Source organism: Myxine glutinosa, chromosome 12 (genome assembly GCF_964187855.1).
Source record: "Myxine glutinosa chromosome 12, kmMyxGlut1.1, whole genome shotgun sequence".
Lineage (NCBI taxonomy): Eukaryota > Metazoa > Chordata > Myxini > Myxiniformes > Myxinidae > Myxine > Myxine glutinosa.
Genome location: NC_136272.1, coordinates 35,283,064 through 35,310,363, shown reverse-complemented (window position 1 = coordinate 35,310,363; position 27,300 = coordinate 35,283,064). Strand labels below are relative to the sequence as shown.

Below are 27,300 nucleotides of genomic sequence, written 5' to 3'. Positions count from 1 at the left end.
TTCGAAGAAAAGAGCACGAGGTTGGCACAAATGCAGATACTGATCAACTGAGGAAACAGAACGAATATCTGAATAATTACCTCACCACCTGGATAGGGGGTTTTGATTTGACGTTTGAACCACAGAGGAAGTGAAGACCACAATATGATTTAAACATCATACATGAGCATTTACCCTCAGAACAAATTAGTAAGGGCATTTTATGAGATATTTCACAAATCTGTTAACTCAATTGTTACCAAAAAATTTCTTCACCAATATGTTTGTAAAGGTGTGTAATAACATGTGTTAAAATGTTGAAGTTCAACTCCCGTGGGAAACCCAGAAAAAAAGCTGTTGAATTCGGGTACAGAAAAAAAATTTTCGAGAATTTTTATTTTTTTTAATCGGCCCTTAAGTAACTTATGAGGGGTCAAATAAGGGTTTTTCATGATTCTGAGTTGATTGTTAACATTTATATTTTCACTTTTACATTTACACACAAAGTAGCTTTTATTTCACATTCATATATAATACTCAAGAGTTATTTCTCATTCACAATGTCAGAAGTTTCAACAGTCATTGTCTATGTCTTCTTCAGACTCAACAACATCATGACTGCAGTTTCTGCATGTAATGCCATTACAGACTCCACAGGCCGAGATGCACGTGACCCCATTCTTCTTGCAGCTGCATCGCCGGATGCTGCAATCTCCATGACAATTACAGCTCGTGAACTGCAATAGCTCCTCAGGAGCCGTGGGGTGCAGTGTTGGAACTGGCTCATACCCATGCACACCTATTGTCCATCCATAGTCACTGGGGTTCAGAGACATGCTCTGTAGAAGGATCCAGTCCCGGGTCTGCAGGTAGGCACGGAGTGAATGTTGTGCAGCTGCACCCTCTGTTGGAGGTAGAGTCTCTGGTTTGATCACTCCTGCCGCTGCCTTCCTTGAGAACATGTTGTACCGAATTGTTGTACCGAATTGTTGTACCGAAACATGTTGTTCACTGGCTGGCACTTTGGCTGTCATCACTGATTGATCCTCAAGCGCAGCATCAACTGCAACCTCATCATTGATCTGTTCATCGGTTTCCTCCACAATGGTGTCAAGAGTGCCAGAAGTATCTGGAACATCATCTCCACTCCTACTATTAAGGAAGCAGTATTTGTAGTTTTGTGTCTCCATGTAAGACTCAGTGTATCCCAGCCAGTGGAACTTGTTGAGCATCCATTTTGACCCAAATCTATGATCAAGTTGTATGGCAAGCCCCATTTGGTGTGGCAATACTCCAGACCGAGGTCGACAGGCCTTAATAAAATTCTGCCCCCAAACGGCAACTCTTTCGTCTGTCTTGACAATCGGTCTCAAGAACATCTGAAGGCTTGCAGGAACAAGTGTCAGCTGACTATCGATGTCAGTCATACTGTGTGTGGTGGGGTATGACTTTGGACCTAAATCAATCAATGCAATATCATTGGATATGAACTTGAGTGCCGTCTTTATGATCTGAGTCTTCTCATCTCCATGGTCAAGATTAGCATGATGCTCTCGCAGAATATTGTCGGTGCCATCTTTGAGACAGGGTACATCTGCCCTTCTTTCCTGTGTTGTGAAATACAAGGTGTCTTCGTATTTCTCTAGAAGTTTTATCTTTAGCCAATGCTTTGAATAAGAAAGGCTCTTCTCTGGTGACTGATCAAACTCCTGCAGCTTTTCATGGACTTGGTCCATGTTCATTACCCCATGCTCTAATTCTGAGTCTAACCATTCGCAGAATTCAATAAAAACTGCCTCTCGCTCCTCATCAATACTCCTCTGTCCTCTCTTCCATTTTCCTTCCTCATCAGTCTTGGACAAACTGTCACCTCTCGCAAACATAAGTTTGCATCGCAAATGGTACAGTGTTTCTTCTGCTACCAAGTCGTTGATCCCTTCCAGGCGTCCAGTGACTTCAGTGCCCCAGTCATCCCCGCGACTCCGTGCTGTCTTCAGCAAGCTTGCCTTCAGTGTATCTGCAGTCAAATTATCTGGCACTCTGTATTTCTTTCTAGCTTGTGCTGGATTATTTTTGTAGAGCTGGGCTGGTTGGTTGCAAAGAATGCATACATCCTTATACAGGAGGTCAACTGACTGTGATCTTCTAGAACTGCAGCCAGTTGATGAACTGAACTCACAAGTAGTGCGTCTTCTCTTCAACTTTGATGACTCTTTCTCTGCCTTTGATGCTTGAGCTGACTTCTTGGTGGTTGCAACAAAGTTGTTGTACAGATCATTTTTACACTTCTGGTGGTACCTCAGTTTTCCTTCCTTTTGAGCCTCCTTCATACGTTCCACAACAGTAACATTTTCGACAGTTTCTGCTTGTTTCAATAAAGTTGAGTATCCCTTTGGAGTTGCCTGTATGAGCCTTTCAGCTGGTGTATCCGAGCGTGCACAGATGAAGCAATTGAGCACAGGTGGAGTAACGTCTTCATCCATATTGCTAGACTGCATGTCCTGCAAAGTAGAAAATGAGATTTATTTAGAAATTATTTTTCCACAAAGGAGTGTCTGTGGTGAAATATAAATGTTAACAATCAACTCAGAATCATGAAAAACCCTTATTTGACCCCTCATAAGTTACTTAAGGGCCGATTTAAAAAAATAAAAATTCTCGAAAATAATTTTTCGGTACCCGAATTCAACAGCTTTTTTTCTGGGTTTCCCACGGGAGTTGACCTTCAACATTTTAACACATGTTATTACACACCTTTACAAACATATTGGTGAAGAAATTTTTTGGTAACAATTTAGTTAACAGATTTTCATATGTTTCCCTTACTAAATGGAATGGATGGATGAACCTTCTGTTTCAGAAATTGATGTCTTTTCCAACTAAACCATATTTTTTATCTCATTCACAAATAGGATTAACAGTCATTAATGAGATTTTTCCTCAAAGTAAATGTTTGCATATTGATCACTTGTGTGTGTCCATTGTATTAAGTTAAAATTTTGTATATTTTATATCTCATCAATAAGCTATGAAATTTTTGACATCATCTCATACGATTGGCAATCAACAAAGCAATTTCCCAAATGAGCTGGTATACCTACATCTCAGAAATGTAAGAACATTGAAAGACGACATTTTGCAAATATGCTCATGAGATTCACTTGAAAAATTTGGTCATGCTATCATTTATCAATTGCAAAATGAATATCATTGGCATAACAAAACTGCACCCGCATTTCAGCTTTTGTAGTATATTTCGAAGATGGGGCATTCAAAGAGTGAGGTGGAAAAACAATACGGGATTGGGTTCTAAAAGAGGTGCCAGCGAGCTATTCCTCAAAGCAATTAAAGCTTGTGACGGGAACTGGAAAGGTTAGGAACAAACTGTAATCACGCAAACTTTTTACAGCATTCCAAGACGTCAATGCACTTGCACAACATGTCCTTTTAAGTGTCTCTGCCAGCAAAATACTCATCAGATTTGTCATTCAGCCACATGGTGTGTCATTGAGCAAACATTTGTCATTGAGCAAACTCCGAGGATCAACATTAGTGCATCAGATCCACAATAATACTACAGCAAACATATTGACTGGCAGGATGGCCCAGAAGTAAACACACTCACCTGTGAGCCGTCTAGCCTGTTTGAATCTCACAGGCAGAGTGAGGCATCAATGTGGGTGCCATCCCTCAGATGGAAGTTAGAGCGTCCGCTCCGAGTATGGAAGGTCGGCGGTTCAAACCCTAGCCAAGTCATACGAGACTTTAAAAATGGTATGTTCTGCTTCCTTGCTTGCCGTTCAGCATTTAAAAGGCGAGAGCACTGACAATCCTCATGGGTCAGCATCCTTGGTGTGAGGAGGGGGATTCTTCATTTGGAAGTGCCCTGCTGATTGCGGTTAGAGAGGCGGTGCTATTGTTGTGATGTCGCTGGTACCCAGAGTGCGGACATTGATGGCACTTCTGCCAAGCTCACTGGCTGTGTTTGTCTCATCTAACAATTCTGTGTTTTGTCTTGTGTATTCATCTGAATGTGCATGTGTGAGAGGCGTGTGTGTATGTGTGTACATGTGTGTATATGTGTGTATATGTGTGTATATGTGTTAGGTCCACCATGAGCCTGAAATCCTGTAAAAGAAAAAACAAATTCCAAATTCCTGCCCTAACCTACACTGGGTGTTGTATCAGCGGCACAGCCGTGCCCCCAGCCAATGATGCTACTCCCAGTCTTGTGCGCATTACTAAGGAAGACGAAGAAGCCAAAATATTTTTTACGAAGAAGACGAACATTAAAACTTGGGGTTAATGTCGTTTCTGAATTGAAAGAGCAACTGATTGACTGTCATGCATGTTTTCTTGCCACGGAAGATACATGTTATTGGCATTAAGGGAATGGTAACTACTGCGCAAAAGGCAATCTCTCCAGCCTCGAAAGCTTTCAAGCAAAACTTGCCAGATGAAAAGCAGAGTGGTTGTCTGTCCCCAATAAAATAAGGCCAGGCAACATCCTCTCTCTCCTCATTATCAGATAAATCATGTTTTACCCAAACATGAACACAGCTCTTTGTACTTTGATGACAGTGTGAATAAGTGCTGCTGTGGTAGAAAGATCTTGTAGTGCACTCTGAAGTCTGATCTTGTAGAGTGAACTCATGGCTACAAAATCCGACAAATCAAAATAGTTTGGGCACTCCTGCATGGACAACAAAATATCCTGGTTGACGTTCACCAAGTACAAAATAATTTTTAACCCATGTAATAATCATCCAGTTAAGTTAACATTTCTGCATCCTTCCTCCGTATATCTTCAAAATGCTTTATCCAATGAAGGTAAAGTCTACTGAAGTAGAAAATAAATTAAATTTTGGCATAATTGTGAAGGAGTTTAATCAAGTAGTTTCTGCAACTGGACCAGGCGGCATCAGCCCACGGGTCCAAAAATCCTGCTCTGCCACTCTATCTCACCCTCTCTCTGATCTTTTCACCCTCTCTTTTGCTCAAGGTCATCTGCCAGCATCTTGGAAATCAGCAAACATTACCGCTTTACACAAAAAAGGTGCAAAAACAGATCCTTGCAACTACAGACCAATCAGCCTGCTCCCAATTTTATCAGCAAAGTCATGGAATCCATCATTGCTTCAGATATCAAATCCTTCCTCTTCTCCAATGGCTTGATCTCTGATCATCAATTTGGATTCAGACCAGGTCATTCGACTCTGGACATGTTGCTTCTGTTGTCTCAACAATGGATGGAGGTCCTCAATGCCAAACAGGAAATCAGAGCCGTCTCCCTTGACATATCACGTGCCTTCGATACGGTCTGGCACCCAGCTCTGCTCACCAAACTCTCCTCCTATGGTATCCATGGAAATCTCCACTCATGGCTTGCGGACTTCCTCTCTGGTCGAAGGCAACGTGTGGCCCTGAATGGATTTCTCTCATCTCCCCTTCCTGTTCTGGCTAGAGTTCCCCAAGACAGTGTTCTGGGCCCTGTGCTATTTCTGCTCTTCATCAATGATCTCTCCGACTCTCTGGAAAATCCTCTCTATCTCTTTGCTGATGACTCCACTATCTGCCGCTCCATTCCTCATCCCTCAGATCGGCAGTCTGCAGCCTCCTCACTCTCTGCAGACCTGGACAAAATCACAGACTGCTCAAACAAGTGGATCATGTCTTTCAATCCTGACAAATCTCACACTCTTACTATGTCTCTCCGAAAAGACCGACTGGAAAACCCTCCCATCTACTTTCTCAACAAACCTCTCCAAGAAGTTCTGTGGCTCAAGCTTTTGGGTCTCACTATCTGCCATGATCTTTCTTGGGAAAACCACATTTCCAAGCTGGGCTCCAAAGCCAGTCGCCGACTGGGCATCCTCCGTCGTGCGAAGTCCTTCCTTGGCACACCTGAGCTCCTCACTACATACAAGGCTTTCATCCGCAGCTCAATGGAATACTGTTCCCCCATCTGGGCCGGTGCTCCTGCCTCACACCTAGCTCGGCTTCACGCTGTTGAAACCAAAGCTTTCAGAATCATTGGCATCTCCTGCGATGAAGCTAACTCCGAGGGCCTTTCACTCACTTACCGAAGGCAGGTTGGTGGTCTTTCTGTCTTCTACCGACTCCTCTCCGGCCTTGCTCCCCCAGCTCTCTGTGCTCTGTCCCCCTAATATTCCTACAGGTCGCACAAGATCTGCCAGCAACCCTCTTATGGTTAAACTGTCAAAATCTAGGCTCTCTGCTCACCTTCACTCTTTCATTCCCCCTTTCTCCCACCTCTGAAACAAACTCCCCCACTCCCTTCAATCCCACTCCTCCCTCCAGGTCTTTAAAACAGCTGTTCACCACCATCTCTTATCTTCCCCCATCCAAAACCTTGATCTTTTCTACCCCTGCCAATTCACCCCAGAAACACTTTTTTTTGAAATTCCAACTTCTTTCCTGGAAGTCCTTGCAGTGTTCATATGTTTTATACCTCTCCCACCTCCCCCAAGCCCTCCCCCTCCAAAATTTATCTCGATGTCCCTGCTCTCAAATGTTGTGTTTGTGTCCTTCCCCCTCTCTCCCCATCTTGTCTACCGCTCCCCTTATTTTGTGTTTTATGTGTCGGTTTGACTTTTTGTGTGATTAATATTAGCTCTTTCACGAGCCTCGATCTTGTATACAAAGTATATATATATATATATATATATATATATATATATATATATATATATATATATATATATATATATATATATATATATATATATATATATATATATATATATATATATATATATATATATATATACATATATATATGTATATATACATGTATATATGTATATATACATATATATATACATATATATATATATATATATACATATATATATACATATATACATATATACATATATACATATATACATATATACATATATACATATTGTTACAGACACGACTTTGATGTTATGGTGGGCCGAGCGGAATGGCCGCCGTGTCCGCACAAGTTACCCGATTATACTCGAACGTTGCCGAGTCGCGCTACGCTAAATCAATGAAGGAAAAGGACACAACGGCTGGGATTAAAATGACACGACACCAGGGATACGGTTCTCAAGACCTCCGGAGGAGGTTATATTAGGGCGGAAGGTCAGATTACAACGACAAGAGGGACAGCATAGAAAGGCAGGCACTTAGACACACTCTTATATTAGCCCCGACAGACGACAGATAAACGGGACAAAACTGACTCACACGGGGATTGATGGCAAGGAGGGGCAGGTCTTCGATGGCTCAAGGTGCACCTTGGCTCAGGGGCAAAATCGACCCGGTCCAGTCCAAAGATGCGGGAGGTCTCACTCAGCGCTCGGAGGTGGTGACTTGTCTTCTCAAGCTGGGGGCGCATCTGACCTCACGTCCGGTAAGTCGCCGCGTATATCCGGCGGGGAGTGACACGCCCTCGGCTCGTTAGCTCCGCCCCAGATGGAATCGGTCCGCCCTTCTTATTGGGTGCGGGGGGGTTACCGGCTCCGCCCTTGACGAGGAGCTGACAGGCAGCCCCTTCGTGGTAACCCCGTCGGAGCGCATGGTCAATGGCGGCTAACCAAGCCGATGTGAGGACGCACACTCCCCGCACGCCGCGTCCCTCTGTTGTTGTAGTTGTAGTTGTTGTTGTAGTTGTTGTTGTTGTTGTTGTTGTTGTTGTAGTTTCATGGGGAAGATGGGAGGAGGTAGGGGAAGGTCCTAAACTCACTACTGGTGCCATACAATCACATTCTGGTGCAACGAAGAGTCAGAATTAATGGAAACGAGTCCTTAACTGACATAGACTAAGAATAACTAGCAAGATGTCCGAAAGTTGTCTTCGTGAGATGCGGTGGACCTGGGCACGACATTTAATGGGGGAAAAAGGGGAAGGTCGGTTCTACAGAGTGTTATTTACAGGCAATGGGACTAGGGAATGGGGGATTGGGGATAGTTGGGGAGTATTGGGGAAATAGGGGAGTATTTACAAGCGGATATTGAGGCCAAGTCCCATATCCGCAACATTGCACCCTTCTCTACCCTCGGGGCGTCCCGACCCGATAAATTTTTACCTATTTTAGTGTGGCACTCAGATGTAGTTCCCTCTACTATTAACTCTACCCTGAGTGCGACAGTTTTACAGATCTTCACAAATGAGTAAATATGTCCCCCTGCGACGTTGCACCCTTCTCCTCACAGAAACACACCCACAGGATAACCGAATCCAGAAAGAATTCGCAAACTAAACATACAGCCGGTAGGGAGCATTATTTACAAGACTACGCTGATATTTACACTACGATCCAGGACCTGTTTTTGGAGGAACACATGCAGATGTTATGCATAGAGAGAGCACGCATGCCAGCATCGATACACCAACCCACGAGTGCTCTGTGGCCTTACGGCCTTTAATAACGTGCAGAGCACCCCTTCCAAGCACCAAAAGCACCACCCCATCATGTACAGTCAGCACCATCCGGTGCACCAATAAAGTGTCTATAAATCACCGGTGGTGTCGCAGCCGGCCGATGTTCTGCCGCTGGTCTTGCCTTCGTGTGGTGCACTTGGCCTTCTTACTGCTTTCAAAAATAAAGAAAGGCGCCAACCGCGTCCATTTCTTTATTGTGGCCGTCAGGGGGCCAACTATAAGTGGTTAACCTGTATGGCATAGGTGCCACGTTGACCCATAGGTCCATCCACGGGTGGTGCTTGGCCGCAAAAGAACTGCGGTCCATTGTGGGTGGCCACAAACATTGCGGTCCATATGGTGTATCGATCCAGGCAGCAAGCAGCGAAAGTGCAGGCCCACAACTGCGTAGCCAGCACCTCTCTCTCCTCTCTCTCTGCCCCAAAGCCAGATCCTCGGAGGTGGGAGACAAAAGAAGCAGACAAGTGAGTAAGGTGGTAAGGGCGCAAAAGTGCACGCAACACAAGGTAATGCACACTAGGGGCACATGGGAACCAGGTGAGACAGGTACGTTCCTACCGTACGCTCCCCCCCCCCACCAGGTAACCTACATGGCCCCTCCCTTACCCCTTACTGTATCCACACAACACAACACTACCCATAAACATCTACTTTACCAATCAACAAACGTCCCTACTGTCTTCCCCGTTCCTCCCATAAACCAAATTCGTCTTCTCTCCCTCCTAACCAATCAAATTTGCCATCTCCAACTGAACATCAAAATTTGCCATTACCAATTCATCATCAGTCCCTCCTAGGGAGGGAGAGATGGAATCACCCCAATGTCTCATCCACGTCATGATGCGTCTCACAAATCCAACAGCAATTCTCATTTCCTGCAACAGAACAAAGAAAACACAGGTGTGGAGTCATCATCATCACCTCAGGTAAGTGGCTGCGTATGGTGCGACAGGTTCATCAATCCTAACTATTTCTTAAATGACTTTAACAACTTTACACTACCCGGGGTCTTTCTCCGGCCAAACCATTGGCCCTCTTACACTATGGGTTCTAAAAACCAATTCCCATTGGCCAAACTGTGGTGCTTTTCAATTTGGGGTCTCACTCCCCCGATTCATCTCCCGGTGCCCTCGCACAATTTCTGGGCTGTGGCGTGTACCTCTCCCAGTGGGTCTACCCACCTGCACACCTCCACCACGGCAGTTGCCTCCGAGCTTACCTGCTCCTTACCCTAACCTAACTACCTGGGGAAGGCCCTCTGGCGCTCTCCCCACTCGGTGCCCTCTCTGGCACTGGGCTGCCCGATCCACACCCGGGATCCTCAGGCACCCACTCACAACTACCGGCTCCCAGAGCCCACCTGCGGCCTCACCTGGCCGACATCCTCACAGTGGTGGAGTGCCCAACCAACTACACACACTAACAGGCTACACACCCAGCCATTTCCACAACACTAATGCACCCATCCACAATACCATTCTGCAACCGCACCACAAATGCCAATTTCCAACCACAATTTACCTATACCCTCTACCTAACACTTACACTACCCGCCCCGGGTACTCGTGAAAGGGGTCCACTCTTCCCCCATTCACACCTTCGCACCATGCACACCACGCCGTACCACTTACTCCAACTCTCTCCACACACCTGTACTTGCACACCTGTGTTTTCACACCTGGTGCCACCTGCACCCTTCTCTCCCCAAGCGCATTCGCGCTGATCCACAACACTCACTACTCATACACTGCTCCACACACCTGTCCAGTTGCACACCTGTGCAATCACACCTGTTCACTTCTCACACAGCATCATCTCAGCTAACTACTCCCTTCTGAAACTTGCGCTTCCCAGTCGTCCCTTTAAACTATTGCGCTCCCACGTCATTATCATCCACACTAATCTACCTGCGTCCCCACTACAGGTATCAGTCACTAACTAAACTTAACGTTACCTACTGTCATCTTCGCTAGATCCCTACTAATATAACCTAACCCACCCGGGCTAGTTTTCACTGCCATACACCCCATAAGCTATTGCTCCTTTGCCCCACCATGGGAAGGGTGGCAGGGATGCCCCCCTTACCCACCGGGCCCATCGCTCACTACCAATTTTGCACATCAAATTTCAACAAATTAAAAATTTGCCAATCACTACCCATCATCTGCCAATCACTACTGCCAATCCCTTGCCAATCATCAAATTTTGTTTTTCTCTAATTTTGGGTCCAAAACACTAACCTCATCACCCAGTCTACTCACTAATGCCTCTCGGTGCGCCAATTCCTGTCCAAAGCCCGGCTTCGTAAAGCCAAGCCATGAATGCGGGTTGTTCCGTGCCAGCGGCTGGATACGTCCCGCATTCGGTGCAGGGAAGGAGGTTTACCCGGGCCGAGATCCCACGCACCATCTCGGCACGGAGCCATCCACTGTCCCGATCTCGACCTGCCGGCTTGCCTCAACAAAAAGTGGTCGCCATGACGACCCTTCCTATCCAGCCGCCCGCTCCGCCTAGTGGAGCGCGGACGCGGCCGTTCAAAGCGAGGCCCAGCACGCACCGAGGGCCCGCTTCGGCTAAAAGTCGACCTAACCTCTAACCTGGTTACCGTCGATGCTTCACCTGGATTCTTACACCCCGCAGCCCGTTCCTTGCTCACACATCCAGCCGTGCCCATGCTCCTCGTACCTTCCCTTACACACCTCGGTACCCTCATTCCACTCACAGCCTTGGTCACACACCTGACCACCGAACACTTTGGCACACATTCGTTGGTCGCACACCTCACCAACACACCTCTTCGCGCCCCCTCCTCTGTCACCTCCTCTGTGACAATCACAGGTGTGCTCTCATTCGCACACCCAACCACGTGCCTCACCACCAATTCCAGCGTGCATTCCCACTCACGCTCTGCCATTCCAGGTGTGCATCCTTTCTCACCCGTCACAACCAACTCACGCTCCGTGTCACTCTCACTACTCTCACCTCCATTCTTGACAGCGCACTCACCCTTACTCTTGACAGCGCACTCTTTCCTCATGCACCTGTCCGTCACACACCTTTCTCGCGCACACTCTCCCGTTACACCCTCTGTAACACTCACCACAGGTGTGCATTCTTCCTTGCCTTTGACAGCGCACTCTTTCCCCATGCACCTGTCCGTCACACACCTTTCTCGCGCACACTCTCCCGTCACACCCTCTGTAACACTTACCACACCGCGCTTCCATGTGCCCCCTCGCACACGCGCTACGACCGACTCACTCTCGCCAGCACCCTCACTCCTTGGCACGCACTTTTTCCTCACACACCCCAGAGTCGGACTTTCTCGCACACCTCCTTTTTCGCACACCAGACCTGTCGCACACTTCACCAACGGCCTCTCACGAACACCCGGGTCCATCTCGACCCCCAAGCTTCTTAAATCACCTGGCGCATCATACGCACGACCATATTGGTCACCACTTACACCGGGTCCTCTTCCTCTTCGCTTCTCCTCCATCACCTGCGAATCCCTCATCCGGTTAATGAGCACATCATCACGATCCAAACACAGACTTTGGACCAATTCTTTTACTTCCTCTTTTATCTCTTTGTTATCCCCTCTCCGTCGCTTCTTAATTTCGCTCACCCCTTCTTCCACTTCTTCTAATTTCTGCTTCACCTCTTTTATTCCCCGGTACGTCTCCTCAAGCTCGTCCTCCAAGGCTACCTTGACCGTTTCCATGTGCGTCCTCACCTGCCGGTCCTTCGTCTCCATTACCTCTATCACCTCGTCCAGCCTCGTGGTCAGTCCCTCACGTACCATCTGACATTCCCTCTTCGTCGCTACCAAGTCATCTTTTAGTTCTTTCTGTGTCGCTTTTAAACCTCCTAATACCGCAGTGTTCCTTTGAACCTGCTCCACTAACTCCGTCTGTCCCACCGTCAGCTGCTCCACCTCCTGCGTCAGGTCCTCTATGCCCCCTTGTAACTTTACAGTCCCCTTTCTCACCTCCTTCTCCATGTGCTCCTTACAGTGCCTTACCTCCTCGCGCACTCCTCCGACCTCCTCACTCACCCCTCTTCTGATCTCCTCTCCCATCACTTGCATCTCCTGCCCAGATGCCACCCTCATCTGCTCCATTTCCTCCCTGTGAGCATCCAGTTTGGTTTCTACCCCCATTCTGACCCCCTCTATCTGCTGCCCCATTTGTTTAACTTCCCTTTCCGCTTGGTCCCTCATGTCCCTCAATTTGCCTTCCATACTGTTTTCTAACCCCTTTTGCATCCCTTCCATTTGATTCTCTTGAGCGGCCATTCTGTTTTCTACCCCCATTAACCCCTCCTGTATTTCCCCTAATCTATCGTCTAATTTCCCAAATTTCTTGTCTAATCCCTCACCAGTACCCCTCGCTTCGTCCCTCATTACCCCCATTTGGCCCTCTAATCGCTCACCCTGAGCATCCATCCGGTTCCCCAACCGCTCACTATCAGCCCTCATTCCCACAATTTGGTCTCCCATTCGTTCCATAAGGGCCCTCATTTGCAACATAAAAAGGTTCGAATCCACCAGGGGCGCTGCCACGGTCGCGGGCGCGGTCGCCGTGACCAGCGAGGCGCCATTTTGTGCGTCTGCTACCCTCGCTGCTTCGCTCCTCACGTCCCTCAATTTGGTTCTGGACCGACCCTGCCTCACTCTCCTCTACCGGACCCCAGCCGACTTGGTCTGCCATAGCGCGACTTTCAAAATTCGGGTTTTTATATTTTGTAAAACACAATCAAATTTCGCCTTTATAATTTCGAGCGCGTAAACACGCTCTGGATCGAATTCTACTTCCCAAAATTTGGGCCTAACAAATTTAGTCCCAGGTCCGAATGCGACACTCCTGACACCAATTGTTACAGACACGACTTTGATGTTATGGTGGGCCGAGCGGAATGGCCGCCGTGTCCGCACAAGTTACCCGATTATACTCGAACGTTGCCGAGTCGCGCTACGCTAAATCAATGAAGGAAAAGGACACAACGGCTGGGATTAAAATGACACGACACCAGGGATACGGTTCTCAAGACCTCCGGAGGAGGTTATATTAGGGCGGAAGGTCAGATTACAACGACAAGAGGGACAGCATAGAAAGGCAGGCACTTAGACACACTCTTATATTAGCCCCGACAGACGACAGATAAACGGGACAAAACTGACTCACACGGGGATTGATGGCAAGGAGGGGCAGGTCTTCGATGGCTCAAGGTGCACCTTGGCTCAGGGGCAAAATCGACCCGGTCCAGTCCAAAGATGCGGGAGGTCTCACTCAGCGCTCGGAGGTGGTGACTTGTCTTCTCAAGCTGGGGGCGCATCTGACCTCATGTCCGGTAAGTCGCCGCGTATATCCGGCGGGGAGTGACACGCCCTCGGCTCGTTAGCTCCGCCCCAGATGGAATCGGCCCGTTGCTTCTCATTGGGTGCGGGGGGGTTACCGGGCTCCGCCCTTGACTAGGAGCTGACAGCCAGCCCCTTCGTGGTAACCCCGTCGGAGCGCATGGTCAATGGCGGCTAACCAAGCCGATGTGAGGACGCACACTCCCCGCACGCCGCGTCCCTCTGTTGTTGTAGTTGTAGTTGTTGTTGTAGTTGTTGTTGTTGTTGTTGTTGTTGTAGTTTCATGGGGAAGATGGGAGGAGGTAGGGGAAGGTCCTAAACTCACTACTGGTGCCATACAATCACATTCTGGTGCAACGAAGAGTCAGAATTAATGGAAACGAGTCCTTAACTGACATAGACTAAGAATAACTAGCAAGATGTCCGAAAGTTGTCTACGTGAGATGCGGTGGACCTGGGCACGACATTTAATGGGGGAAAAAGGGGAAGGTCGGTTCTACAGAGTGTTATTTACAGGCAATGGGACTAGGGAATGGGGGATTGGGGATAGTTGGGGAGTATTGGGGAAATAGGGGAGTATTTACAAGCGGATATTGAGGCCAAGTCCCATATCCGCAACAATATATACATATATACATATATATATATATATATATATATACATATATACATATATATATACATATATACATATATACATATATACATATATACATATATACATATATACATATATACATATATACATATATACATATATATATATATATATATATATATATATATATATATATATATATATATATATACATATATATATACATATATATATATATATATATATATATACATATATACATATATATACATCTATATATCTATATATACATCTATATATCTATATATACATCTATATATCTATATATACATCTATATATCTATATATACATCTATATATCTATATATACATCTATATATATATATATATATATATATATATATATATATATATATATATATATATATAATGGTATCTGTAATCTGGTTCTCCAACCTAATGAGCGGACAACATGACGTCATCGCCATGCACGTCCGCCTTGCCTGCAAAGTTCCAGAGGAACCATCTAGCAGTGCGTCATTACGGATTATAAATACAGATACTGTCACAAGTGCATGCAAAACTCACAGTTACCGACCTGGTTTCGCCCTTGTTGGGGCTTCATCAGGGCAACGCAGTGAGGCTTTCCATACACTTGTAACTCTGTGACCCTTTCGGTTTTTATATCAGTCACTATGCGACCTTCATATCATCAGTGGAGAACCGCCAGCAAAGTGTCCCATACAGCTGCTGCTGTACCTTGCTGGGAGCGATACGCACCGCCTGCCACGCGGTGACGTTATCTCTGGTATCCACTCATCATATGGAGTCGACCTGGTTGCGGTTGGGAGTTACTAATAATGGTATCTGTAATCTGGTTCTCCAACCTAATGAGCGGACAACATGACGTCATCGCCATGCACGTCCGCCTTGCCTGCAAAGTTCCAGAGGAACCATCTAGCAGTGCGTCATTACGGATTATAAATACAGATACTGTCACAAGTGCATGCAAAACTCACAGTTACCGACCTGGTTTCACCCTTGTTGGGGCTTCATCAGGGCAACGCAGTGAGGCTTTCCATACACTTGTAACTCTGTGACCCTTTCGGTTTTTATATCAGTCACTATGCGACCTTCATATCATCAGTGGAGAACCGCCAGCAAGGTGTCCCATACAGCTGCTGCTGCACCTTGCTGGGAGCGATACGCACCGCCTGCCACGCGGTGACGTTATCTCTGGTATCCACTCATCATATGGAGTCGACCTGGTTGCGGTTGGGAGTTACTAATAATGGTATCTGTAATCTGGTTCTCCAACCTAATGAGCGGACAACATGACGTCATGTTGTCATCAGTTCATATCATCAGTTCTCCACTGATGATATGAAGGTCGCATAGTGACTGATATAAAAACCGAAAGGGTCACAGAGTTACAAGTGTATGGAAAGCCTCACTGCGTTGCCCTGATGAAGCCCCAACAAGGGCGAAACCAGGTCAGTAACTGTGAGTTTTGCCTGCACTTGTGACAGTATCTGTATTTATAATCCGTAATGACGCACTGCTAGATGGTTCCTCTGGAACTTTGCAGGCAAGGCGGACGTGCATGGCGATGACGTCATGTTGTCCGCTCATAAGGTTGGAGAACCAGATTACAGATACCATTATTAGTAACTTCCAACCGCAACCAGGTCGACTCCATATGATGAGTGGATACCAGAGATAACGTCACCGCGTGGCAGGCGGTGCGTATCGCTCCCAGCAAAGTGCAGCAGCAGCTGTATGGGACACCTTGCTGGCGGTTCTCCACTGATGATATGAAGGTCGCATAGTGACTGATATATATATATATAGATAGATATAGATATAGATATAGATATAGATATAGATATATATATATATATATATATATACAGACTTGGCATTTAATATGGAATTTTTTTTTTTTTCTTGATGGGTTTAATTTCTTAACTCAGTATATATATCTGGTGAGTTTCTTTTACACTTTGGCGATTTATTTGTTAAAAGAACCATGTCACTGATTGTCTGTCGCAGCAAGAAGTCAACAACAGGATTATATCACAGGTGGCGTGGCAAAATGTACGGAGAGGTGCATTTGATGATTGGCTTCACAGTCGGGTATACAAGGGTTGTTGCGTTCTGTATTAGTGGAAAACAACTGCTGCACATCTCCAAAAGTTATTGCCGCTTCCTCTGGAGATGGTCCGTCAACTCGACAATGCTGTTTGTCATGGAGTGGTGGCTTTACGAAATTACGGCATGAAACAGCGTGCTATTGCTCGGCAGTATGGCATCACTCAAGGTCAGGTGTCAAAGATCCTGAAACGAAATGCTCAGAGGGGTGTCCCTACTCCAATACCGAGGCCAGGACGTCCCCGCAGAACCACAAGGAGGGATGATCGCCAGCTGCACGGGTTAGTCCGCAATGGCCGTACCAAGTCAGCTAATCGGCTTAGGGCTGAGTGACAGCAACTGACAAATGTGCCTGTATCCAGAAGGCGAGTCAACCAACGACTGGTTCAAGCAGGCTATCGTGCCAGGCGTCCCCCGAGAAAGCCACGCCTGACCAGACAACACCGCCAGCGCCGATTGCAGTGGGCCAGAGAGCACCGTCAATGGCAGCCAGGACACTGGAATCATGTGATCTTCAGTGACGAGTTTAGATTTCTGGTCTATCGTCAAGATGGCCGCGTCCGAGTGCGCAGACAAGTGCATGGAGCCTACAACAAAGATTGTTTCGTGCCAAGAGTCCAAGCTGGAGGTGGTGGGCTGACCGTTTGGGCTGCTTTTCATGCAGCGGGCAAAACTGACCTGGTTGTTCTGAATGGAAACCTGAACAAGTTCAAGTACAGGGCCATTCTGGAAGAAACATTGCTTCCATTTGCTCGTGCAGCCTTTCGAGGAAACTTTGTCTTCCAAGATGACAATGCACGGCCTCATCGTGCTCGCATGATCCAACACTTTCTTGCTGACCATGGTGGAGAGCATATGGAGTGGCCTGCCATGTCCCCGGATATGAATCCGATAGAGAACTTGTGGGCAGAATTAACGCGTCAAATCGACCACTTGGACCAGCAGCCGACCTCTGTGCGTGAATTGCAGCAGGCTATTGTCACTGCATGGCAAGCGATTCCTGTCCAAACCTTGGCAAATCTCGTGAACAGCATGCCTCAACGTGTCCGTGCTCTCCTGAATGCTTGTGGGGGTTACACGAAGTACTGAACTGTAATTTTACTGTCCGTAATCCCAGTCGTAATTACCTTCGCAAAAGCGGAAGGTTATGTTTTGATCGCTGTGTATTTATTTGTATGTCTGTGTGTGTGTGTATGTTATTCGCATAACTCAAAAAGTATTCAACCGAATTGCATGAAATTTGGTGGGATGATTGGTTATTATACGGGACACATTTGATTAGATTTTGGGAGCAATCGGGTCAAAGGTCAAGGTCAAGGTCAAAATCGTATTTTTGTTGTTCTGTTCCCTACACTCCCATGCCAAGTACAGAACAGTAGCTGCGGCGAAGGTATGCGCTCTACCGAGTGCCCGTTCTAGTTTAACTTTTGTTTTTGTTAAAAAAATTTTTGGCTAATGTGCAAAATAAAGAGATACTTCTGCAAAACGTACAGAAGTTTAACACAGTACTGTCCATTAATTGAGTTTACATCAGTTTACATCACTTTCAAGGATCAATTTATTTGTTTCGAAATGTCAAATGTGGTTTTTGTTTCTTTTAAAGGTCACATTAACAAAATCTAGAATAATTTCAACATAATTCCAATGAACTTTTGGTTCTAAGACATCTTTAATAGTAAGTTCACTCCCACAAAAAAAATATTCCATATTAAATGCCAAGTCAGTCTGTATGTATGTATATATATATATATATATATATATATATATATATATATATATATATATATATATATATATATATATATATATATATACATATATATATATATATATACAGGGTGATTGAAAAGTAACTCCCTATTTTAAAATACTTATAATTTATTTCTTAACTATAATTTTTACAAGAAATGGATACAAGAAGAAAGCGTATAGCATGAAGTTTTATTTAAAATTCGATATGGGCACCAGAATTCGCCACCAGCTTCTCAAGCTGCCCGGGAACCGCGTCAACTGATTTCACCAGAAACTCTTGTGGGATGGAAGACATAACTTCTCGTATTCGCCCTTCAAGTTCTTCCAAAGTCGTTGGTTTGGGACATTAGACTTGCTCTTTTACCCAACCCCAGAAGAAAAAAGTCACATGGTGTTAAGTCAGGGCTCCTGGCTGGCCACTCATACAGACCACGACGACCCATCCATCTCCCAGGGAAGTGGGCATTCAGCCATTCACGAACAACAATAGCAAAATGTGGAGGAGCGCCATCTTGCATGAAAATCAAATCTTCAACATTCTCCGAAGCACTGATAATTGGCCAATTTTCGTCTTGCAGCATGGTGAGGTACCTTTTGGCATTCATGGAATCGCGAAGAATGAAGGGACCTACAATCCTTTCCGGAGTCATTCCACACTACACCGTTACCTTGGGCCGATATTGCGTTTTTTCAGAAATAACACGAGGATCTTCTCCTGCCCAGTAATAGCAGTTGTGACGGTTCACAAACCCACCGATGTGAAATACCGCTTCATCAGACCAGAGGATATTTTTAAAAGAGATCAGACCAATCTTCATACCAAGCCAGCATCACCTCCCCAAACTCCATGCGAATGTCGCAGTCTTCAGCAGAGAGTGCTTGACAGTAGAGCGGCTTCCAAGCATGCCATTTAAGCTCCTTTTTGAGCACAGTTCGTACTGTGTGAAAGGAGAGCCCACTTTCCCTTGCTGCTTGTCGAATTGACTTTCTTGGGCTATGTGAAAACATTTCTTGAACTGCTTGCACTGTCTCCGGGTCACTGGACTTGGAAGGGCGACCGCTTCTTCGAGTATCAGATACAGATCCTGTAGCCATGAATTTTGCATGACAATTCTTGATCGTCTTTGCCTCAACTTGAGCATGTGCTCCTTTAATGGTCCTCCACCATCTTTGCACTTGAACAACGGATTTCCAAACTTCGTAACGTGCTGCTAGCTGGGCACGCTCCTGCAGGGTAAGACGTCCAGCCATGTTTGTAGGGCTTCCGAATTTCAAACAAAAAAGAATCTGAAAAAAAACCAACACAGATGAAATTCTCATACATTAAGGAACAAACACTAAAAATTTGAGAAAAATATTACAATAAATAACTAATTTCTAATTATTTTAAAATAGGGAGTTACTTTTCAATCAGTATGCATGTATGTATGTATGTATGTATGTATGTATGTATGTATATATATATATATATATATATATATATATATATATATATATATATATATATATATATATATATTATTATATATATATATATACATATACATATACATATATATATATATATATATATATATATATATATATATATATATATATATATATATATATATATATATATATATATATTACTGACATTTCCATTTATTTGTTTGCCTGTCTGCTTTTCTGAACAGTAATTCAAAAATAGTTAGTTGCAGGAAGCTGAAATTTTGTACATTTTGTTTGCATGCGGCACTGCCACGTAACTGATATATTCTCACCTAAGCTACAGCAAATGCCAATTCACACCATGAGAATAACGCAAGTCCTCAATAAACAGCTCACTTAACACATCATGTAACTGTAACCGATACGGTTCATAGAACAGATTACTCTGCACAGTTTTGAGAAACAAGGACATGGGCAGGATCTATGAGTGGCACATTTGATTGGTCGTGATGGCGTAAAATGCCATAATATTTTGTCCAAGTACTGCTAAACGGAAGGGTTTTGAAAGTACCAAAAAGGCAATTTGTGTTCTACAGTGTTCAAGTGTATAATTTAATTGAAATAAAACAATGATTTTAAAAGTCATAGAAATATAAATTCCAGAAGTTTATCGCCATTGATAAAGTGTCTTATACACCACCTTATTTAGCATGTTACATTAGTTATTCATGCCTGTTTTTTGTGTTCTTTATAACATCCTTAAAAACAGTAAGATTCCTGTTTGGGATTCTTACTATAATTCATGGACTGGTGGTGTGTGTTTGCGTGTGTCACACTACTCCACCTACTGATCTGAGCTGATTACATCTACACTTGCTACATAGGATCAGCATGACCCCAATTAGTGCATAGGGGTGTTTTTCTCTTTGCTGGTAGTCTTGGGGAGGTGAGCAGGGAGGGGGGAAGTGGGATGCAGATTCTCTCTGTAAATGTGTATCGTATAGCGTTGCTCCAGGTGGGAGAGGGTATTACAAGTCCCCACACTTTACAGTACCATACAGTATTCCTGTCCCCATGTTTTCCAGTGCAGTGAGGTGTTTTGAGTTATACAGCGACAAGTATTTTGAATTACACGTTTTGATAAGGATAATAACATAACCCCTCTGGCCGCTTCCAAAAGGGAGCGGGTGCTTGTATCGATTTTGAATTTTGTTTGACTGCCAGACAGGCAGAGTAAAAAAAAAAAAAAAAAAAAAAAAAAAATTAATAATAATAATAATAATAATAATAATAATAACAATAATAATAATATCGCACCCATGCCCAAATGAAGCGGTTCAGTTTGGCATTTTTAATGTGAAATACGCCAAGCCCACAAACGAATGAAATCCATTACAATTATCCTTTAGAATCCGTTAGAATTACCCATAAGAATGTTTTAGAACTCATTAGAATTATCCTTTAGAATCCTTTAGAATTAAACACAGTGTTAGAAAGGTTCTTCTTCATTTTCGACAGACAGACATAGCCAAATATTGAAGCGGCCTCACCGCTTAAAATTATCTCACTCCTCTCTGCACATGTGCGGTCAGGATTAATTCAGAGCCAAAGTACTGCAAAATGACAGGCTCGTTTCCCGATTCATGTTCCGATTCGTGTTCAAAATATAACTTTTAATTTATTATAAAGTTGTTCCTCGATCATAAACTGACGTTTGCAGACAGGATAGACAGCAGAAGTGAACCAATTACTTGACCCCACTTTTCGCTTCTCATGAACGCGGTAATCACACACCAGCAATGAGGCGTGATAGCGGCAAGTGAATGCTGACAGGCCTCTGGGAGACGATATACTGCCCAGCTTCCATAGAGTGGCCACACAAGATTAATTGTTCCATGGGACCTTCATCCTGGCAGGAGGACAATGCTGCCAAAGAACGACGGTAAGCCTCCACCAACACCAACTCCTGATGCACCCAGGATGAAAGAGAGAAAGCAAAATAAACAAAGCAGTCACATATGGTAACATGACATCAATCGTGATCAGCTTCCATTAAACGCCATTGCTAGCCACTCTTTCACAAGGCAAAAAAAGGGAAAAAAAAAAATCAAACCAGGAAGAAAAACTGTCACTTGACATGAAGCAAGAGAAGATAGATAAAAAGGAATTGTGTCAAGACAAATGGTCAAACTCACATCAGATGCACACCAGTCCTGCACCATGGTAAGAATGGGTGAAAGCTGCATCTGCAGTGACACGGCAGTCTCCCACTCTGGCTCTACCTCCAAGTGGTGGCTCACCTGGCGTGTAATTGGCTCCATGCCCTGAGTGCAAGCACATGAGAATATATACACCCGAAATGACATTGGGAAAAGAGCAAAAACAAAAATGAAAAAGCGGAAAATAGTTGTGAACAGGAAAAAAAATCAACAATAATAAATAACAACAATGATAATTAATAATTAATTAGATGTGCATGAAAACTGTCAAGGCAGCAGAAGATAGGGTGGGGGAAGAGGCAATTAAGGAACATTAGAGTAAGAATCCAATTGCCTCAAATGGAAAGCTAATATATACATGATATATATATACAGTATATTGTTACGGTTCTTAGAACCTTCACTTTGTAAATTTAGTATTAAAATTTCCTATGTACATTTCCCCTTTAATTGGCTGTTAACTGAAATGAGTGCACCGTAACTAGTCCATGTACAAGCACGTAGGCCACCATATACCCTTCTAAATAGTTATTTCTTATTCTATGTAGTTCAAGGCTCTGTTTCCCACTAGTTGACCCTGCATTGCACCGAATTGAAATAAGATAGATCCCTCCGACACCCCCATGGCCTTTTCAAAGTGCCAGTAACTTTGGGTGGGGTTATTGGCATCACCTTCACCCCAAGACTCCATTACGCACGTGGTCAAGCCTCGGAGAAGAAGGGGGAGGAGCTACATTACGGGCGTGGCCCGCACCTCGTCATCAGAAGGTGGAGCCAGGAAAGCCCCGAACGACAAACCACAAATCAGTGGTTATGGCTTGGTAGGGCGTGGCTATATAACCCGCGGCGCGACGCCCCCACCAGAGACGATTGAGGAAGGAGATGACCGAAGCACATGACCGAGGAAGCCCCCACGAGCGGATGACCGAGGAAGCCCCCACGAGCAGATGAGTGAGGGAGCACACATTGAGAAGTTCTGTGAAGGGAGGTGCATGAGCAAGGAACACCAGTGGGGAGGATTGTTCATTCTGCTTGGCGCGACCGTCCTGCGGGGAATGAGAATCGGCACGCCCTGCTCGCAATACCAACCAGCACCGACGGCAACTGCTGGAACCTACCTCCAAAAGACCAAGTGCGTGCACGCGAACCCCGATGTCGTGCCGCGACCCTCGGACCTCCCTATCGCCCGTTCTGTGGACCACCTGAACCTTCTGATCCCTCCACCCAATACACTCTGCAATTCCCAATTCGTGTGAGTGAGTTCGTTCTGTCTGTATTGTCCTGGGTATAAGTAAGACTGCATAGGTAAGCTAGAAATTGCTCTGTGTCCTTCTGCTCCTTCCATTTCCCTGTAAATTACATTTCTTTTCTTCCCTGCTTTGGTTGTGTGTAAATAATAATAAATCCTGTTCTTCCTACCTTGCCTTCTTTCCTTCACATCCGTTCGTCCTTGTCTTTTCCACATTGAACACCTGTGGCGCGATTTTGGCCAACGTTTCGGAATCGGGTTAGTGAATGCTAATGACTCGAACTTCGGGTTGCTAAAAACCGCTCGGCAACTAGACCATCTAAAACCGGGGTTCGAGCGGAAGTCACTCCCCTGCTTCCCGGTCAGGAGTGGCACTCAGGTGCTTGGGACTTTTCCTAGACCAAGTACCCTGGCTGCTCCCGACCAGAAGGAGCATTGGGACCCCCAGGACTCACATCGGTCAGTCGCAGACAAGGGGATTAATCCCCCCTTCTAAAGGGGAAAAGGGGCCGACGTTGAGATCCGTAACAATTGGTGTCAGGAGTGGGATTCGGACCTGAAGTGCGCTTAGCGCACTCAAATTACGAGTGGCCAAAATTTTATTTTAAAATTTATTCCAAATTAAAAATCGTGCCATGGATGATCAAGGCGAACGGATGCCGGTGGGTGAGTTAGAAGGGGGAGTAGGGGGGGGGGGGGGGGGCAAACCACATTTCAAATCTGGCCTCCAAAGCCAGTCGCCGACTGGGCATCCTCCGTCGTGCGAAGTCCTTCCTTGGCACACCTGAGCTCCTCACCACATACAAGGCTTTCATCCGCAGCTCAATGGAATACTGCTCTCCCCTCTGGGCTGGTGCACATGCCTCACACCTAGCTCGTCTTCACGCTGTTGAAACCAAAGCATTCAGAATCATTGGAATCTCCCGCGATGAAGCTAACTCCAAGGGCCTCTCACTCACTCACCGCAGGCAGGTTGGTGGTCTTTCCGTCTTCTACCGACTCATCTCTGGCCTTGCCCCCCCAGCTCTCTCTGGGCTCTGTCCAGCAAATATTCCTACAGGTCGCACAAAATCTGCCTGCAACCCTCTTATGGTTAAACTGCCAAAATTAAGACTCTCTGCTCACCTTCACTCCTTCATTCCTCTTTTCTCCCGCCTCTGGAACAAACTCCCTCACTCTCTTCAATCCCACTCCACCCTCCAGGTCTTTAAAACAGCTGTTCACCACCATCTCTTATCTTCCCCCATCCAAAACATTGATCTTTTCTATCCCCGCTAATTTCACCCCAATTCCACTTTTTTGAAATACCAACTTCTGTCCTGGAAGTCCTTGGTGTCCTTGTGTTTGATACTTCTGCCACCCCCCTCCCACCAAGCCCTCTCCCTTCCCACACATCTCCCTGCTCTTAAATGTTGTGTGCCCTCAAGTGTTTGTGTGCTTCCCCTTCTCTTGTCTTCCGCTCCCTCTTTTTATATATTTTGTTTGTCTGGTTGATTTGTTTGTGAAATAAATGTCAGCTCTTTCACGAGCCTCGATTCAGTATACAAAAAAAACAAAAAAAAAAAACATTCGCGCGCTTGGGATCGAGAAAGCATCCGGGCGTTGGTGAAGGGTCCCCTGTGAGTGGTGTGAGTGGAAATGGCACGCTTGTGGGAAAAAAGTGTGCATCGGGGAATGAGCGTGTTACAAAGCGCGAGTGTGAAACCGAGTGCGAGCGAGAATGCACGTCGGAATGTACGGAGTGTGACACGGAGAGTGAGTTGGTGGTGGCGCAAGTGCGAAAGGGCACATCGGAGCGCGAGTGTGAAACCAAGTGCGAGCGAGAATGCACGTCGGGGTGTACGGAGTGTGACACGGAGAGTGAGTTGGTGGTGGCGCAGGTGCGAAAGGGCACATCGGAGCGCGAGTGTGAAACCGAGTGCGAGCGAGAATGCACGTCGAGGTGTACGGAGTGTGACACGGAGAGTGAGTTGGTGGTGGCGCAGGTGCGAAAGGGCACATCGGAGTGCGAGTGTGAAACCGAGTGCGAGCGAGAATGCACGTCGGGGTGTACGGAGTGTGACATGGAGAGTGAGTTGGTGGTGGCTCAGGTGCGAAAGGGCACATCGGAGCGCGAGTGTGAAACCGAGTGTGAGCGAGAATGCACGTCAGAATGTACGGAGTGTGACACGGAGTGTAAGGTGGTGGTGGAACGTGTGCGAGAGTGTACACCTGAGTTGGTAGTGGCGCAGGTGCGAGAGGGCACATTAGTAAGGGCATTTTATGAGATATTTCACAAATCTGTTAACTAAATTGTTACCAAAAAATTTCTTCACCAATATGTTTGTAAAGGTGTGTAATAACATGTGTTAAAATGTTGAAGTTCAACTCCCGTGGGAAACCCAGAAAAAAAGCTGTTGAATTCGGGTACCGAAAAATTATTTTCGAGAATTTTTATTTTTTTTAATCGGCCCTTAAGTAACTTATGAGGGGTCAAATAAGGGTTTTTCATGATTCTGAGTTGATTGTTAACATTTATATTTTCACTTTTACATTTACACACAAAGTAGCTTTTATTTCACATACATATATAATACTCAAGAGTTATTTCTCATTCACAATGTCAGAAGTTTCAACAGTCATTGTCTATGTCTTCTTCAGACTCAACAACATCAACTGGATCATCAAAGACAAAATCATCAAAAGACATCAACTGGATCACATCTAGTAGTCCAGAATCTTCCATGATGTTACCCATTGATCCAAGATAAGACTTCAGCAGGTGAAAACCACCCAACCTTGGAATGACGGGTAGATTTTCCTGCTTTATTATATTCACAGCCTTCAGCCAAATCGGAAGATCAAAGGTCACTATAGCGACCCCAGCACGCCGTATGCACTCTTTCAGAGTGGTGAAGATGGTGTTGAGGTCATTAGGGTCTCCTTCAATAACTGGGAGGAACTCGATCTGTGTGCTCTGCTTTGCATCATTAGCATGGATTCTCTTCATCCAGCCATTCCAGTTGGAGTGTGGGAACTCAGGATCGTTGGCTTTGATCACCCACCCCGCTGCCCAGAGTGTGTCACCTGGAGTGAGGAGTGGCTGATCATGAGCCAGGGAGGAGGAAAGCTCAGCGAGGGGGAGAAACATGATCGCGTTCGTTCCTATCTGTTTCCTGTTCGTAAATGGAATAATCTTTACTTCAGTTCCTCTCAGGATCTTAGCTTTGTCGAGTGCCTTCAACTTCACCCGGGGGAAAGCTGCTGTTGTCTGTGGATCTGGCAAAGGTGGTGCCGGAGAGGTGACTTCGATCCAACCCATTGAGTGAAAGGGAGTGTTTCCGTGAATAGAGACAATGTTTAAATCTATATTGTCTCCAACAAACTGAGTGACTGCATTGTTTGTTTCCCCAACCTCCATAAAGACCACCTGATCATTACTTGACAATTCACTTTCACTGGCTGGCACTTTGGCTGTCATCACTGATTGATCCTCAAGCGCAGCATCAACCGCAACCTCATCATTGATCTGTTCATCGGTTTCCTCCACAATGGTGTCAAGAGTGCCAGAAGTATCTGGAACATCATCTCCACTCCTACTATTAAGGAAGCAGTATTTGTAGTTTTGTGTCTCCGTGTAAGACTCAGTGTATCCCAGCCGGTGGAACTTGTTTAGCATCCATTTTGACCCAAATCTATGATCAAGTTGTATGGCAAGCCCCATTTGGTGTGGCAATACTCCAGACCGAGGTCGACAGGCCTTAATAAAATTCTGCCCCCAAACGGCAACTCTTTCGTCTGTCTTGACAATCGGTCTCAAGAACATCTGAAGGCTTGCAGGAACAAGTGTCAGCTGACTATCGATGTCAGTCATACTGTGTGTGGTGGGGTATGACTTTGGACCTAAATCAATCAAGGCAATATCATTGGATATGAACTTGAGTGCCGTCTTTATGATCTGAGTCTTCTCATCTCCATGGTCAAGATTAGCATGATGCACTCGCAGAATATTGTCGGTGCCATCTTTGAGACAGAGTACATCTGCCCTTCTTTCCTGTGTTGTGAAATACAAGGTGTCTTCGTATTTCTCTAGAAGTTTTATCTTTAGCCAATGCTTTGAATAAGAAAGGCTCTTCTCTGGTGACT

General features: G+C 45.3%; 1 protein-coding gene across 1 annotated transcript in view; it reads right to left on the bottom strand.

The window, feature by feature from the left end:
* UBR2 (ubiquitin protein ligase E3 component n-recognin 2) overlaps nucleotides 1-27,300 on the bottom strand; it is a 327,955-nt gene that overhangs the window by 112,686 nt on the left and 187,969 nt on the right. The gene's annotated exons all lie outside the window — the stretch shown is intronic.